Source organism: Ochotona princeps, chromosome 14 (genome assembly GCF_030435755.1).
Source record: "Ochotona princeps isolate mOchPri1 chromosome 14, mOchPri1.hap1, whole genome shotgun sequence".
In the NCBI taxonomy this organism is placed as follows: Eukaryota; Metazoa; Chordata; class Mammalia; order Lagomorpha; family Ochotonidae; genus Ochotona; species Ochotona princeps.
In genome coordinates, this window is record NC_080845.1 from 9059955 (window position 1) to 9079175 (window position 19221).

Sequence of the window (19221 nt, forward strand, 5' to 3'; positions counted from 1 at the left end):
ACTTCCCAAAACTCATTAAAATGAACTATAAAATTTTTCTATAATATGCACTTTTTTATTAGCTTCTTGAAGACATCTTCTAAACATGAATTTTAAAAAAAAATTATACCTGGCTGACATTGTGCTACAATGGGTTAAACTGCTTCCTGTCCTGTCAGTTTCTGTAGAGGGTGCAATTTGGATCCTGACTTCCAATCCAGCACCCTGCTAATGACCTGGGAAAAGCATAGGAGGATGGTCTAGGTTCTTAGGCCTCAATGCCCACCTGGAAAGCAGGATGACACTCTCTACTCCAGCAAGACCCAGCTCCTGCAGGTGCAGGCGTCTAGGGAGTGACTCAGCTTAAGGAAGACCTCTCATTCCCACCCCCTCTCTTCTGTCTTCTCTCTTTCTCTCTCTCTCCCCTTCTCTCCTCCCTTTCTATAGATCTTTTAAATAAACAAATGAATATTTTTAAAAGCTAAAAATGTTACATCAAAATAAACTTGTAATTCAATTCCATTTTTCATTAACTTTTTGAAATACGTTACACACACGTACACACACTTAAATTATTTGTGGTTTTGTGATATCTGTGATCTAAGTGATCTTAAAGGACAGTGACTGTGGATAAATTATCTGTACAATTATTTAAACACACACCCATGATTCACAAGATCTGTTACACCAAACCAAACCAAAATCACAAGAAAATATTTGTGTAGAACAACACACACAATCAGCAACACATGAGTCATATTTTAACAAAACACAGACACTGCAGAGACTCAATCCATCAAAAACACACTACAAGCAAACACGCAAACATGTCACGCACAAAAAAAAGTTAAAAAAAAAACACCAACTCTACACTCAAGATAACACCCACACATCCTCACTGCAGAATGAGTTTTGGTACACACTGACCCATACCTGACCTAGGTCAAGATAGTCAGTCAATAAGACACTCGAGCCCATGCGACACAAGAACCAGCACATAAATGTAAGCACAACCCACAGTAAGACAAGCAGCAGGCACACCCACTTTGCTTTCTCAAACACATGTGATGACATACCAAAACAAGCAGGTAATACATATGATCATACCCACACTGTGGAGCACAGGTTGCAGGACTTTCCCAGTTGTTGTCCTGAGTATCTTCTGAAAACGTCTGCCCAGATTCTGAACGCATCTCTTCCTTCAGACTCTGCGAGCTCATTTACTTACGCTGAGGATGTCTATCCAGACACCAAACTGTGGGAGCTACAGGAGAGTGAGCAAATGTTTGAGATGAAAGGATCTAATTAGAAGATCCCAAAACACAAAAACAAGTGCTTTATATCTGCTTAATGCAAGTCTTTTTAGTTTTATGCTATTACTCCAAAGAGGAAAAAAATCAGGCTGTGGATCAGTCACATTTCAGAAAGAAAGAGAACTCACCAAAAAAAAAAAAAAAAAACTAACTCATCAAAAAAAAAGATACATATTTCTCCACTGCACAAGCAAAGAAACATTGCACAAAATTCATATATAATGTCTGTGGGGTGCATATACAGAGCCCTAGGCTCAGATACACACCTCGTCTACCTAGCATTCCAGGCTCAGTCTGACCTCTGCCAGTGTGTGATGAGCTAAGGCACAAACAGCTTTCTGAGTCTTCAGTTTCTACTAAGGATACAAGAAACAAAACAGTAACAAGTAAACCTTGTGAGTCAAGCACCTCCTGATACCTATGTTTGTACTGAAATCCAGAGCAATAGACAAGAGGATACCATTTTGACAAACCACAGAAGGACTTCGCAAAAGTCTTTAAGCTTCTGGTTATGGAAGGAATCAAATTTCCTCCAATTTCTACCAGACCTTGGGGAAGAGCCTGCACAGGAGGTGGAAGGACTTAACTGCTAGTGTTCTCTTAAACAGTGCCCTAGATACCAGGGACACTCTGGGATCACCTATTACTGCCCGTATTTTTAGCTAAGCAAGAGTGGATAAGTAATCCCCAAGCACTGATGAAGCCAAAGTACGGATCAGCTTCTCCCAATAGCGTGTTATGATCCAGGTAGAGAAAGTCTGCGTTCTGTAAAATCTCACCACCTGCATGTGCTATTTGCTATGATGAGAGCAAGGATCCAGCTTCTCTCAACATTATTTTGATTTCTTCTCTCCATTAGGGGAGACCACATGATATGAGGAAGGGCCTTTTCCAGGAGATAAGGGCTCAGGATTCACAGAAGTGGGTCTGAGCCATTCTTCTTATTAATTTTTGACCTTGAGCAAGCAAAGCAATCACTCAATCTCATATGAAGGAAAAATCCAGGATCAGATAGCTTTACGTTCGAATTTTACAAAATATCTGAAATTAATTAACCCCAATACTTTTCAAATTATTGCAAAAATATTGAGAAGATAGAACCCTGTCAAACTTTTTATGAGGCCAGAATTACTCTGATCCGCAAACCAAAGGCACAACAGAAAAAGAAAGCTACAGACCAATACTCCTGAGAAGCAAAGATGGAAAACAACATATTAGCAAACTGAATGCAAAATTACATCAAAAATATCATCACAACCAGTGGAGATTATCCCATGGCTGCAAGGGTGTTTCAACAATTGGAAATCAATAAATGTTATAAGTCACATGACAATAAGGAACAGAAAACTATTATATCGATACATTCAGAAGTATTTGATACAATTCAATACTCTTTGCTTACAAAAATTTAAAAATTAGGTATAGAAGGATCATACCTGAAAATTATGAAGCATTTGACTATAATGTAATTTTAAAATATGCTACCTCAAAAAGTAAAAACGAAGGGAGATATAAATGGAAAAAATAAAAAAGGAATGAAAGAAAGAGAGGGACAGAGAGAAAGAAAGAAAAGAAAAGAAATGGGGGAAGGGAGGGAGGAAAAGAGGGAGGAAGGGGAAAAGAGAAGTACAGTCGTTTATGACACTGACATGAGAAGTGTTGAGAATTCTGTAGTATAATCATCACGCACTAGCTGTGCCCTTGAGAATCCAAGGTAGCACTAAATTAATTTTTTTAATTTATAAAGGATCTATACATATATGTACACATATACATGAATATATCAAACCAACACCAATATCATACTGAATGAGGAAAAGCTGAGGTCATTTCATTTCAGATCTGCAACAAGACAAACATGTCACCACTCTTATTCAACTAATGTTTGAAAGAAAATCAGTTTGAAAAAGAGGAAGTAGAATTGTTAATGTTTCCAGAATGACATGATTTAGCCCATTGAAAGTCCTACAGAATCTACCAAAAAAACTGTTAGAACTGTTAAAGATGGGCCCAGTGCAATAGTCTTAAGGCTAAAGCCTTATTTTGCATGTGCCAAGATCTTGTATAGGTGCTGGCTCATGTCCAGCTGCTCCACTTCCCATGCAGCTCCCTGCCTATGTCCTGGGAAAGCAGCAGAGGATGACCCAAACCTTGGGACCCTGCACCCACGTGGGGGATCTGGAAGAAATTCCTGGTGCCTGGCTTAGCATAGGTTCAGCTCCTGCCATTATGGCCACTTGGAGAATAAGCTAGTGGACAGAAGATTTTTCTGTCTCTGCTTCTCTCTGTAAATCTGCCTTTCCAGTAAAAATTACTAAAGCTTTTGAAGGCGGAAGAAGAAGAAAAGAACTGATAAATAAATTCAGTGAAATCATAAACCACAAGAAAATCAACATTACAGAAAATATTAGCATTTTATGTAACTATAATGATATTGCTGAAAGTTAAAGTCAAGAAAACAATATCATTAATAATGGCTTCAAAAAAGCTCAATTATTCAAGAATAAATTTAACCAGAAACATGAAACATCTCTACAAAGTTGATCAAAAACACTAATGAAGGAAACAATCAAGATGTAAGACAGCTGAATACTGAGAACCCACTCTAGCCTCAACTGCAAAAAGATACTACCAAGGAAGGACCACACCTCCAGGCGACTCACAGACAGAACTAGTCAGTGTGGAATTGACTGAGCTGGGCAGAGATTTCATGGGAAACTGAGGAAAGAAGACACCTGTTGCTGTGGCTGGCCACATGGCACAGCCAGCTGATGGCAGGGAACTTCCATCCGCCCAAGTAGCCATCCGCACCACACACAGAGCCACAGCTCTTGGTGACACTAACCATAGTGGGACAGGCTTATCAGTAGGCCAAACGAACAGCCCTCTTTCTGTCCCTCTGAAGTAACAGCAAGGCCATGGTTATCACAACCACAAGTGTAACTGACACCAAACTCTGAGGGTTGAAAATGCACAATCAAGGAAGCCCTTATCCACCTTTAAGTCATACTTTTACCCCAATAAAATGCAGTGTCACTCAAAGATTTGTCAATGATAAAGTAAGTCACTCAAAGGTTACACTCCTATCACAGGGAATTGGACTGCCCTTGTAGACCAAGAACTCTGAGGTCATCCACTCCCTTTCGGATCTCCCACATGGGATGGAAGAAGCCCAGATCCTTCCCCACAGGATCTAATGTAATAGGAACAACATCCGAGAGCCCCGAGCAGACCTCTGAAACAGAACAATAAACTACTTTCGGGACTTGGGAGGGGAGCTTTCTCTGGTCCTTAATTAGTTCCAACTTTGGATCCCCACCCTCTCTTGCAATGACCATCAGGGTCGCTCCGGAGCTCCCCCTTGCTCCCCCCAAAATTAGATTAGACAGACGGAGGCTTAGAACCAAACAGGAAACGGTCAGCTTGGACTCACATCTACCTTACTAGATAGGACACAAAGATTAGTTACTCCCCACTAAGGTATTGAAGATTTCTCTGCACACCCCCCCAAAACTGTTCTGCTTTGTACACCTAAGGAACAGTAGGTTTTTGTTTTGTTTGATTTTTTTCATTCTGTGTTATTATTGTTATTTTCTACTTGCCAGGTGTTCCTATCTTTCCCTATTGGGGTGTTAAACCTGTGGTTGTGAATGAGATGAAAATATGCTATTGTAAAAACTAGGGGGGGGGAAAGAAGGAAGAAGGGTGAATGGGGAATGCAGGTGGGAGGTGTTAGGGTGGGAAATATCAATACGCTCCTAAATCTGTATTGTGATTTGTGTGAAATTTGTCCAACTTTGTGTAAATAAATTTTAAATGGCTTTAATAAAAGAAAAAAAATCCTTATTTCTTCCTACAAGTGTTTTCTTGCTTAAATACTATCTTTTACTTTCCTTTATTACTTAATACTAGGATTTTACTTCTTTTTTATCTCCTCTTATTGTTGCCATATAATTAAAAACTTGAATGGCCAGAAACAATAAGAACTAAAAATGGTGGCATGGAAATTATCCATTCTGCATAGGTGTGTTCGAAATTTATCTCCTCCCCACCTGCCACTAAAGTAAATTGTTTAAACTGTCAAGTGTTGTAGACCAGTCTACAGAAATATTATCATCAGAATGTAATAAGTGTAGATGTAGTTGTATATCTCCAAAAATATTCCATGAAAGCTAGTTTGAAATAAATTTTAAAATGGCATCAACAAGGAAATGAAGAAGTTAGAATTAATTATGTAGATTGGACCCACACAGAGAAGATCTAAGGGATAAAAATGATTCTCCGCTACTGCTTTGGAAACTAAATAAGAAAATTAAAATGTGGACCAAAACATAAAGTGTGAATCCATTGCACTGCATAAACTCCCATGAATGCATACACAGGCTTAGCCAGTAGACCATGAAGCCAACGCACTGCCTTCCCTTTTGCTGCTGTCACACCAAAGCAGCACTGCTGAGAATGAAGCTCCGTCGCCTTGCGGCCTCAAGAGCAAAAACTGGGAAAACCTTTTAATGTCCCTTCCCATGTGCGCAGGAAGATTGCAGTCTCCCTGATTTCTACAGCTCTGAAACACAAGCAGAGGCATTGGATCCATGCCCACCCAAGGGAATGATGGTGTTAAAATTGTATAAAATTGCTACTAAGGTCAACAAATTGCCAAAGCACTCCAGGTGTACAGAAAAAAAAAGTATGCCATTTACAGTGAGTAACAGGAAAAGACCAGCAGCAGAATTGTTTGTGTAGGCGTCATCCGAACAAAGTAGCTATCACAGTATCTCTCCTTCTCTCTGAAACTTTACCTTACAATTAAAAAAAAAAGATTGCTAAAATGAAAAAAAAAGTAGGAAAGTATGGGGAGAACAGAAGGAAATGACCATTTTTTACACATTTATCATATAAATTTGTTCAAATGAACATGTATTGCATATGGAATTTGAGTTAATAAATGGTGCAGTGGTTTGTGACTTTACAGATGAGTGACTAAACAGAAACTTTCTGAGCAATTGCTTGCCTGAAAATATCATTATTTGGCTCGCGTTCTGTTAAGTAATTTGCTTAGATACAGCATTCCAGGTACCAAACTTCTCTTTTGGAACTTCATGTCATCTGTGCATGTCATCTTACCGTATCCAATGTTCTGAGATGCAGAGGCCATTCTAACCAGTGCTCCTTTGCAATGATCTCTCCTAACTGTGCTTTACAGATGTCCTATACCAAACATGGTCAAGCTGCTGCCATCAAGGTCTGGGGACTGCACACTCAGGTTCTACACACTCTGCTCCAAACACAGGTGCAGGAGCCGGGCGGCTGCTCTGCACTGGACCTTCTCGTAGAGTTGTCAACAAGTAACAGAACGAAAGACATAGTTTCTGAAGCTCTTTGTAAATCCTGGATATCGGTCCTCTATCAGTTATGTAGTGTGCAAAGATTTTTCTCCCAACCTGTTGGTTGCTTTTTTACTCCATTGATCATTTCCTTTGCTATACAGAAGCTTTTTTAGTTTGATGTAGTCCATTTGTTTATTTTGGCTTAGCCTGCCTGTGCCTTTGGTGACTTTTCTAAGAAGTCTTTCCCAAGTCCTATATCTCAGGGAGTGCTTCCTTTGTTTTCCTCTAATAGTTTTATGGTTTCTGGGTGCAGAGTTAGGTCATTGACATATTTAGAGCTGATTTTTGTATAAGGTGGCAGGTGCGGGTCTTGCTTCTTACCTCTGCAGGGAGTTATCTAATTGTCACAAGAAATAGGGCAAGCAGATGACACCCAAATAATGTATGTTCCATAAAGGAAAAATGGATAAATCAAACTTCAACAAAATTAAAAACTTATCTGTAAATAAATCTGTTCAGATGTTTCAGGATGAGGGCAAATAGTTGCCAATCCTACATTTGACCAAGGACTAGTATCCTGAATGCATAGAAAGCCCCCAAACCACAATAGTAAAAAGGAAAACAGTAAAATGTCATTAAAGGACACAAAGATCACTTCTTATCAGAGAAGATGTATGATGGCAGATGAAAAATGAGAAGGTACTGAATATTACAATCCATTTGGGGAACATAAGTTAAATTGACAATGAGAAATGACTACATACTTGCAGAATGACAAGACCAAATATTAAAAAGGATACAGAAAAACTGTTTGGGACCGAAAAGTGGTATATATCCACTGAGAGAGAAATTGGAGCTTTTTGTAACTTCTTTTCCTCTAATGTTTTATTGCCATGAAATACCTGTACATCTTGATGGAGCACAGTAGCACTTCCGATTCCAGCTCCCTGCTAATATGCACCCCAGAAGATGGCAGATGGTGGCTTAAATATCTGGATCCTGACTCCCATGCAGGATTTAACTCAGCCCAGCCAGAGCTACCTTGGGCTGGACATCTACAGAGTGAAATGGTGAATGGAAGCGCGCTCTCTCTCTCTCTCTCTCTCTCTCTCTCTCTCTCTCCTTTGAAATAACTTTTTACATTCAATGTGCAACTCTCATACAATCTTCAAATTACTTTAATTCTAAATATATGAAAAAGTATGTTTGCACAGAAGCATGAAATACTATGTACTACAACTTTATTTGTAACAGCCAAAAGTTTTTAAAAAATCAAGATTCTTCAACAAATAAACTGTTAGACAAACTGAAAGTCTGTGTTATAAATTGAACCTCTTTTGGAAAAGTTGAACGTTTGGGGCTAGCATTATAGCACAGTGAATTAAACCATCAACTGCAGCAGCAGCAGCACTCCACGGGAGCGCCAGTTTGAATTCCAGCTGCTCCACTTTCAGTCTAGTTCCTGCTAAGGAAGGCTACAGAAAACTAAGCATTAAACAAACCTCGGTCAGAGGATCAGGTTAGTATCCTCAGGCTGGCATTTACATTGGTGCCATGTGCCCTTAATATAATGTGATGGGAATAACACTTCATCCCTGTGGTCATCCTTTGAAGAACGTATAATGTCAGTAAAATCATGAAAAAAAAAATTACAAATTGTAGGACCTCTAAGAACTACCAAGGTCATCAAAAGCAAAGAAAATCTGAGAAAGTATTACAGAAGAAAAGAGACTAAGGGGCATGACTACTAGTTAGAAAATGGCACTGGGGAAAAACTAATGAATTCTAACGAACTTTGGAGCTTGCTCTGCCGCAGTACACTTGGGTTAGTTCATCAGTCATAACAACAGACCTTGGTAAACATGTAAACAATCAGGGAAACTCAAGGAAGGGCATATGGAATCCCCTATAGTATCTAGGCAACTTTCTATAAATCTAGAGCTATTATCAAATTAAAAATTAATAAAACTCAACAAATTTCTGGAAAGATTGCAAAGTCAAAGTGAATTAAGACTTTCCAGGAGACTCACATTGTGGTGTCAATGCACGCTAGAGGGCATCTTCTTCCAGGAGCTGGCTGAACTTGGCATGTGGCCGACAACGATGATGCAATCATTGAGAGGATTATACATTCTACTCAACTGACTCGTATCTTGTTGCCAAGAACTCTAGACACAAATGCGTAAGCCCTCTGCAGAAGGAATCATAGTTTTGTTGATCGTAATGCCAGCCAATCTATGTAAACAAACAAAATCAGTAAGCAGCAGTGGCTTGGACTACAGGCTCAGGGCAAAGGAGGCCCATCTTTGGGACTGCAGCAGCCAACACTATCTACAGCACGGGACTGGTAAGCCTGGCAGTTACCGCTACCCTCTCTACTCATGGTGTTAACAAGGACAGAGGAGCTCCCAGTCTCTGATTCAGCTGATAGTGCTGGAATGGGTTAAGGGATCGTTCCCACGGAAGACAGATGGCAGCACTCCAGGTGAAATATGGAACCTGATTTCACCCTGTAGCCCTTGACCCTTTGTACCCTAATCAACTAAGTAAGAGTATTAAAAAATAATTTAAAAAACAGAAATATGGAACCTGAGTTAGTATAAATCTATTTCTTAGATTTGATATAGATGAGATATAATCATGCCCCCAAACCTAATGAAACCTAGAGTTTGCTGACTAATGACTTGTAATCATTATATCAGTTAGGAGAAAATGGCATTTTTTTTGCCAGCTCTGGCAAGGATGACCACAGGGATGAAGTGTTATTCCCATCACATTACATTAAGGGCACTTAGCACCAATGTAAATGTCAGCCTGAGGATACTAACCTGATCCTCTGACCGAGGTTTGTTTAATGCTTAGTTTTCTGTAGCCTTCCTTAGCAGGAACTAGACTGAAAGTGGAGCAGCTGGAATTCAAACTGGCGCTCCCGTGGAGTGCTGCTGCTGCTGCAGCTGATGGTTTAATTCACTGTGCTATGATGCTGACTTGGGACACTTATGAAAATGGCACGAGTACAAGAAGTAATGTGCTAAGCATATTTCATCTTGGGGCTGGCATTGTGGCATAGTGGTTACTGGATGAGGAATCCCTTCCGATGTCCATTGGCTGACACAATTGACCTTAGAGTCTCCATTCTCCCAGATATTCACTGTCATCATTTGGCTGTGGTAGTTGTCCATATGTTCTGTTCTCCAGTGAATTATTTTTAAATGCCTAACAAATGCGTGGCAAAGAAATGTTGACAAATCTGAGGGTAAACTGAAAAAAACATACTAACAGGTGAATTGTCATCTTTTCTTTGACCTCAAGTAAACCTCATGGTGTGATTCTCTGTTTCATTCTTTGCAGTAGTAACTCAAAGAATCTGTAAGAGTACAATGGGACTAGTACACACTGGATCCTGCTATGCAGTGAACCAACGTGTTGCATCTGTTTGTTAATTGTCTATTGGTTGAATAGTGATTGACAAGAGGTAGTTGCACAGAAAACCAAAGAGAGGGCTATATGGTCTTCAAGGTATAAAAGTTAGGAGAGGCATTTAGCCTAATGCCTTAAGATTCAAGGTAAGATCTCCATGCCCCACATTGGAGTACCCTGGCTGCAGCTCCAGGCTCTTGCTTCCTGCTAATGCAGACCCTGGGAGGCAGCAGTGATGGCTCAAGTCATTGTCTTCCTGCCACCCACCTGTGAGATCTTGCCTCTCAGACTCAACTCTGCCCAGTCCTGGCCGTTGCAGGCATTTGAAGAGTGAATCAGTGAGTGGGAACTCTCTCCATTCCCTTTCCTTCCTAAATAAGTAAGTTAAAATGTATGAAAGCCAAGGGAGTTGAGTTCATCTCTCCTGATCATCCATATTCAACCATGAGCCATTTGTGGGCTTAGAAGGATGAGCAGGGAGAACGACCCCATAGGGCTGCTGCAGTGTGATGTTATCCATCTGTTTTCTGTTGCTATAGCAATATACCTGAGAGTGAGTACTTTGTAAGGGAAAGAGGTTTATCTTGGCTCATCATTCTGAAAGCTGTGGGATGTCCAAAGGCATCTGGCAGCTGCCAAGGGCTTTGTGCCTCTTCATCTTTTGGCAGGAAGGTAGAAGGGCAAGTGAGAACACAATGCTTTATGACAACCTGCTCTAACAGCAACTCAACTCAGTTCCTGCAGGGGCAGAAGCTGTCCCCAGAGCATGGCAACAATGACTCGAAAAACCCTTACATTTCCCTTTGTTTCTCAATAGCATCACGCTGGGGACCAAATTTCAACCTGAGTTACTGAAAAGACAAAACACATCCATATTGAACCAGACACGTCACCTTGTCATAACAGGCTTCCTTGCAGTCTACCACACAGGAGTGGGAAATTCCAAAGTGGTCATGAAACAAACCTTGATCCAAATCATTTTGGATGTTTGAATATAGTATTGGTGGTTCAGGGAAAGATTATTCATGTGTTGTCCAAGTTAACCCAACAAAATTCAGTGCTATCTATGTATACAAAAAGGAGTGGGTGGCTCTGTGACTAAACCTCCCATATTCATGTTTGATTAACCTAAATGCAGACCAGGCAGCCTTCCAAAATGCAACCACAGCTAGTCACTTGCTTTACTAAACTATCTTATACTGTAAACAGCCAATGTTTGGGTGGGGATGATGACCATTGGTCAGGGTATCCACTCTTGTTCATTGAGTTTTCAGAATAACTCTGTGAGATAAAGACTGCCTTTATCCCTGCTTTACAGATGGAGAAACTGTGTCAGACAGATCAGGCAACTTTCTGGACCACTTGCTTGATAGGGAAGGACCACACACCCAGAAAGCAGACCAGAGTCCACTGTCTTGTTTTCTCCATAGGATTTTTTCCATAACAGGCAAAGCATTTCTTTTTCTCAGGGAGAAGTCAAGAAGCCTGAGTTTCTCTTACGCCTCTCACAATAAAAATGGCATGAGAACAATGTTAGTCAGCCTTTCACCTCTGTCATAAAATGCCTGCGGCAGCCTGGTTTTATAAATAAAAGAGGTTTTGTTTGTGTTCATGGTTCTGGAGAGTCACAGCAAGTTAGGTAGGAAGTTAGTTCTGTCTCTGGTGAATGTTTTCCTTTTTCTATTAAAACTCTATATTTGGATGGCAGAGTAGAAGAGAGAAAGAGGACACACAGAGCGAAAAAGAAAGAGAAGTCTCTTATCCATTGGTTCACTCTCTAAGTTGTCACCATAGCTGAGGTTGGGCAAACTAAAACTATGATCCAGAAATTCCAAACAGGTGTCCCATAAGAGTTCAGGTCCCTAGGGACTTGTGCCATCATCTATCGTTTTCCCAAGCACATTAGCCAGGAGTTGAATCAGAAGCAGAGAGCTGAAAGTTGACTAGAAGCTTGATATAGAATGCCAGCTTTGCAAGTGGTGGCTTAACCCTTGGGCCACAACACCAGCCCCTTATGAAAATTTTCTTGCTGATAGAGTCCAAGGTGGCAGAGGACATCACATGGCAAGAGACAAGGAGTATGTGTGTCTGTCTATATGTCTATGGGCTCTCTCCTTCTGAGGCCAGCAGGGACTCCACCCTAACAACTTTGTCTCTTATAACTTCCCAAAGGCCCCACCTCTAAACAACTCTCTCAGTACGGTTAACATGGGGCTCATCGGGGCCAACTCATATGGAAACCATAACAATAAAAAGTCCTTCCTTGTATCTAGCTTCAAATTCTCCTGTCGTTAAAATTAGGGGTTTGGACTATAAGATCGCTAGGTGTTCTTCCAGCTCCAAGCTTCTAGAAGTCTAAAATTGAAGCAATAAGTCTTAAAATTGAAGCAATAAGAAATGCCTCACCCATAGTGAATTAACTAGTGTTGCTTCTTAGACATCAGCTCAAGATCCACTGCTGCTCTTCCTTTTATCTGTTCAGAATCCTAAGTGATCATCCAGGCATGCTTTCATTCTGAAAGTATTTTAGCAAGACGTTTGTGTTCCAGACATCATGACAGGCTGGATGATGTAAGAACGAACCAGATGCAGCCCTGACACTTCGGCAGTTCATAGTCGAGTGGGGAAGAACGTGTATAAAGGCTTTTCCATATTGAGTGAACAAGAGGGGTGCCAGGTCCAAAATGGATAGAAGAGCATCCGGGCAGGCTTCTGGAAGAATGTGATATGTAATCGAGGCTGATGGTGAAGACATTACCAAAGCTAACGGACAAGTGGCATGAGTGTTTCATAGAGGTGGAATAGTAGTCCCCAAGGCAAAAAGGAGCAAGAGAACCTTTACAATGGATGCAAGAGACCAAAGAAGAACAGCAAGAGATGAACCCTACTGGAACCACAAAACAGGAAGTCTAGGAAGCCACAGGAAGCACAAGGGCTGAATGGTGCCCCCTAAATATCCGTGGAAGTTCCTAACTCCTAATACTTTAAAACATGATCTTTCTTTTTTTTATTTTTTGAGAACAAGGTCATTAGGGAGGGTTCACATAATTGATTCCTCATACAAAGAGGAAATTTGAAAAGACATGCGCATACACAAAGGAAGACAATGGGGGAAGGTAGAAGAAGACCGCCATCTACACACCAAGGAAAGAAGTTCAGAACATTTTCTCCTCAGGCTCCTCAGAAGCAGCCAACATTGCCAATCCATCAGTTTCAGACTTGCAGCCCCCAGTTCTGTAAGACAAGGAAGCTCAGTTGTTTAAGTCACTTGGCTTCTGGTACTTTGTATGATAGACCCACATCTCTCACCATATACTAAGATCAAATCTAAATGGATAAAAGATCTAAACCTGCATCCAGAAACCTTCAAACTTTTGGAAGAAAATGTTGGAAATACCCTGCAAGATCTAGGGGTAGGTCCCTACTTCCTAAGAAGGACACCAAAAGCTATAGAAATCAAGACCAAAATAAACAAATGGGACCTCATCAAACTAAGAAGTTTCTGCACAGCAAAGGAAACAATCAACAAAGTAAAAAAGCAGCCCACAGAATGGGAGGAGAGCTTCGTGCATTACGTAGGTGATAGAGGGCTAATCTCCAGAGTATACAAAGAATTACAAAACAGCCAAAACACCAAAATAAACAAGCCACTCAAGAAATGGGCATGGGAAATGGGCAGACACATCACAAAGGAACAATCCCAAATGGCAAATAAACATATGAAAAAATGCTCAAGCTCCCTGGCAATAAGGGAAATCCAAATTAAAACATCAATGAGATACCACCTAACGCCAGTAAGAGTGGCCCACATGAAAAACACCAACAACACTTGCTGGCAAGGTTGCGGGAAAAGGGAACCCTACTCCACTGCTGGTGGGACTGCAGATTGGTACAGCCTCTATGGAAATCAGTATGGAGAATATTCAAACAACTCAAAATCGACATACCGTATGACCCAGCTATAGCACTCCTAGGAATATATCCAAAAAACTTGTTTTACGAGAAACCAACATGCACTCCTATGTTCATAGCAGCACATTCAGTAATTGCAAAAACATGGAAACAACCAAAATGCCCATCAGCAGATGATTGGATAAGAAAGCTATGGTTCATCTACTCCGTGGAATACTACTCAGCTATTAAAAAAAACAAAATGTTGGGGAGGGGTGGGGAGAATCCCAGTACCTATGAAACTGTGACACATAATACAATGTAATTAATGAATAAAAAAAAAACCAAAATGCAGTTCTTTGTGGCCAAATGGGCCAAACTGGAAACCATAATGCTAAGGGAAATGAACCAATCCCAAAAGGTTAGATACCACATGTTTGCCTTAATTTAAGATGATATGATGTTAAGCATAACATGTTATGTTATGGATGTTAGGTCATATGTCGTATATAAACTAAAATTGAACTGTGAATGGGGGGTCACAGAAAGTGGTTAAGAAATTGCATTTATTTTTAACATGTTGACTGCTCAATACCATGTCAATTAATTCCATAACGATGTTAATTGTTGCAGATGGTATGTTAGTGCTTTTATTTGACTGGGATGATACTCTGCTGTCTCTGCCCTCAGACCAGAGAGGGTCTACCCAATAAGTAGTTGGACTTGACTGGACTATAAGATGTTGGACTCTATGCTTGGCAAATACTTGCAAAGAGGGAATTTCAACTGAACTTGAACTATGGTTATGCAACAAGGTGGAGGAACCCACCATGGGGGGAAGGTGGGGGAAGAATCCCAGATTCTATGTAATTACAACACAATGTAATTAATGAATAAATTTAATTTTAAAAAAATTAATGAATAAATTTAATTTAAAAATTATAAAGCAAAAAAAAAAAAGAACGATGAGTTATTGAGAATTTCGTTTTAAAGAAGTTGGCATGCCTACAGGGGACAGAGTGGATTGCAGGGAGGTAGTCTTGTCTGCAAGGAGCAGGCAGCAAGAAGACTGATTTGGAAGCAAGAAAGGATGAAAAGTCTCTGAGGTCAGTGACCGCTGAGCCAGAGGACAGTTGACAAATTGACAAAATCCCTAGGATGTGATCATAGGTTGAGTATGGAAACTGAGAAAAAAAAAAACCAAAGATAGTATCTTGCCCTTGTTTGTAACTCAGGTAAATTTATGACCAGAGCAATAGCTAACCAACTACCTCATAGGAATATCAAGCAAGGACTCTGTGAAGATAGGCAGGTGAGGGAGGCAATGCCCAGCTCCTCCCTGTATCTTAACCAACACCACTGGCTTTTGCTTTGACATCCCCAGCTTCAATGTCATGTATGGCTTTACTTTTTCAACAAATATTTATTGACCAACTTCTGAGGCTGTGCCAGTCAAGTAAGGGAAACAGGATCTTTGTGTATTATGTCAGAGAGAAGAGAAATATTAATCATATGAATAAAAGAGTAAATAGAGACTATTATAAGAGCCATAAAGGAAAGGGACAAAAATGTGAACATATCATATGAGGATTTAATGCAGAAAAGTGATAACTGAGCTGGTATCCAAAGTACAATAGACAAGTAGAAAAAGTCTGGAATAAGAAACTCATGGGTCAATACAGGAAGGAACCTGATACATTTGAGGAAGCACCTGGGGAAAGTAGGTCTCTAAGATTAAATAGCAAACTTGTGTTTATCCTGAGGACTGAGAAGTTATAACAGTGCTTTGGAACTCATAAAACACAGTAGAGGCTTACTGAGTATTCATTAAATAGACTTTGTACTGGGTTGAGTAATGTCACACTCCAAATTTATACCTATCAGAAACTTCAAAATGTGGCTTTATTTGGAAATAGGATCTTCGTGAGCATAATCAAATTAAAAAGAGGCCATAGTGGATAATAGTGTGCCTTAATTCCAATCAACACAGACACAGAGAGGAGAATGCCAAGTAGACTCAGAGAACACACACAGGGAAGACACAGGGTCTGCAGCAATGCCTTTGCAAGCCCAGGATCATCAAGGGTGACCCATATTGCCAGAAGCCAGAGACAGAGTCCCCCGTAGCACCTCCAGAAAGAACGGAATACTCCCACCTTGATCTTGGTCCTACAGACATGAAATTTGTGTTGCTTTAAACACCCACATTTACAGACGTTTGTTATAGCGTTTCTAGAAAACTAACAGACTTCAACCTAGAATGTTAGAGGATTAAATGTTTATCGTCAAAAGATCACTGGATGGAAAATGCCTGAGCAAAATGGCAGCGCATCAAGCCAACTGAAGAATTCTACATCTAAATACAAAGGTCTCTCAGGGGTGCCTTTGAATCCATGTGGGAGGTTGTAAAATCTCAGTGTGCTCCAAGATTGTTTTGGGAATGCAGACCCACAGCTGCATAGCGCCTACCAAGTTTGCTCCCAAGGCCACACTCAGAAATAGCTTTTTGGCTGCAGCCAAAGTGTGTGACTACAGTTCCTTTTGACTTCGAGTCACCATCTGTCAAGGGCTCCCGGTGAAATGACTGCACACCGGTGCCGCAGATACACTCTTTTGCTAACATCAGTCTCAGCAAGAAACTCCAATGTCCAATGATTCTCCATCTGTTGAAATGTGTCCTTACCCTATTCCATCATTTTGTTTCTCTCAATAGACTAACTCTTAAATAAGGGCATACATAGAATGAAAGCAAAGACATGGAAAAAGTATTCCATGCAAATAGAAACTGAGAGAGATTGTGGATACCTATACCTAAGTCATACAAACCAGACTTGAGATTAAAAAAAAAACCTGTACAGAGAAAAAAGGCCATTTTACAAGGGCATTAGTTTGCTGCAAGTAGAATTAAAACATAAGCTTCCTTTATACAAAAGAAATCTTCATAATATGCACTTACAAGGAAGTGTTTGAAGTTCTCTATGTAACAACGAAGGGGTCAGTTAGTAGGTATGTGGAGAGAGACAGAAATAAAATATCTACCTGATGTTTAAGGATGGGAAAGAGGAATAGGAAAATGATGATTAACCACTAACAGTCACAGGGCTTATGTATGATGAAAAAGTTCAAAACTGTGTTTATGGCTGTACATCTTTGTGAACATACTAAGATCCACTGGATTAAACTGGAGAGTTGCATGATACATGAATTCCACCTCAGCAAAGCCACTCTTCAGAAAGAAGCATCAATGTAAACACAGGAACAAGAATGGAAGGGAAGAGGGTCAAGAGGAGATGTGGATACATGGGACACTTCATTGGAATGAGACCACCATAACTTAGGTTGGAAGCAATGACTTTGACCAGTTCTCACAGACAGCATTGAAAATTATAAGGAGATCCAAGATGATTGAGTGGGACAGATCCATACATCCTAATGCTCTGGGAGTTTAGGAGCATTAGCCCCAGAGCTATGCTCACACACTATGTGGGAAGGGAACTTATTTTAGCTTCTGAAGCCTAACGTCAGAGCCAGAACTTCCCTGGGAAATCTGGGTGGTGACCTCACTATAGTCTTGGATTTCATGATACCACTGAGATCTGCCCAGTAACATAGGGAGAAACCTATCTGCACTCCACCTCTCTAGGCTCATTCCCTACAGGGAAAAATCTCCAGTGAGACCCAAAAGAAATGAAACTAGAAATCAACAACAAGAATAGAACACTCATAAATACTTGGAAATTAAACAGCATGCTACTGAAGGATCAATAGATCATTGAAGAAATTAGGGGCCGGCACAGAGGCTCAACAAGCTAATCCTCCTCCTGCAGTGCTGTCATCCCATGTGGTATTGATTCTAACCCTGGCTATTCTACTTCTGATCTAGTTTCTTGCTTACGACCTGGGAAAGCAGCTGACAATGAGCCAAATCCTTGGGCTCCTACATCCACATGAGAGACCCAGAGGAAGCTTCTGGCTCCTGGCTTTGAGTTGGCTCACCTCTGGCTGTTGTGAACCTGCTTTATACTGTTGTTGTACTAATGTTGTACTATATAGTTTTAACAATCTGATTACTATATGATTTACCGTATAGGGGTGAAATGGTCATTTTCCTATTTAATTCTGTATAGCTGTTGTCTGTATTTCCACTAACCTAAGGTCCTTTTGCTTTTCTTAAGCCTCTTATTCAGTGAAGTATTAAACCTTTTGTTTTGGTGTAAGTCTAAAGTGTGTTATCTCCAAAGTTAAAAGATGGAGAGGAGAAAGAATGGCTAGGAGAGGGAAGAGATGGAAAGAAGGAGGGAAATGTCACTGTTTTCTTATAATTGTACCTGATTTGTTAAATATTACTTTAAAATTAAAATGATTTTTAAAACAAAGATAATAGAAGCATCAAGAGACATTCGGGAGAAGCTGCCGCTTTGGTGCAGTGGGTAAAGTAGCCACCTGCAATGCTGGCATCCCATATGGGCGGGCACCAGCTGGAGTCCCAGCTGTTTGACTTCTGATCCAGCTCCCTGCGAACACCCTGGGAAAGCCAAAGAAGATGTCTCAAGTGCTTGGGACCCTGCGCTCACCTGGGAGACCCAAAAAGAAGCTCCTGGCTCCTGGCTTCAGTGTCTGCTCTGGCTCTAGTCATTACAGCCATTTGGGGACTGAATCTGCAGATGAAAGATTCCGTCTATCTCTCCCGCTTCCCTCTCTCTAACTCTGCCTTTCAAATACGTTTTTTAAATTTTTTTATAAAAATCCCATATTGAAAAATTGTGCCCCTGCACATTTGTTTCTGGATAAACTTTTGAAACATTATTGAATATGAAGAGGTTGTTTTAGGTTGATATATATCCTGAGTGGGCTCCAGGCTGCACGGTCTTGAGAAAAAGCACTTAACAATCTTGACTTTGGTTTCCTTATCTGTTGAAAGCTGATACTATCAAAAACTAGCTTGGTACAGAGGATTGTTTGAGTATATGATGTGTTTAGCTTAGACCCTGACACAGTAAGGACTCAGTGTAGCTTAGGCATGATTCCTACCATTGACTTTACACGTGTGCACATTTACAAATCACAGAAAACACAAACAACAAATATTTGCCCTACAAAGCCTCACAAATTCTCATGAAGGGGTGTCCAAGGAATGGAAAAACATGAAGCCTGCAGAAGTTTACAATAGCTGCTCTCAAGAGCATCCAGAAACAACTGTGGAATAAGAGGGTTTTTGGCAGGAACCCAAACAATAAGGGAAGAAGGGAAAGGAGAGGAGGTAAAGCAGACAGGCATTTCCTGTCTTTACA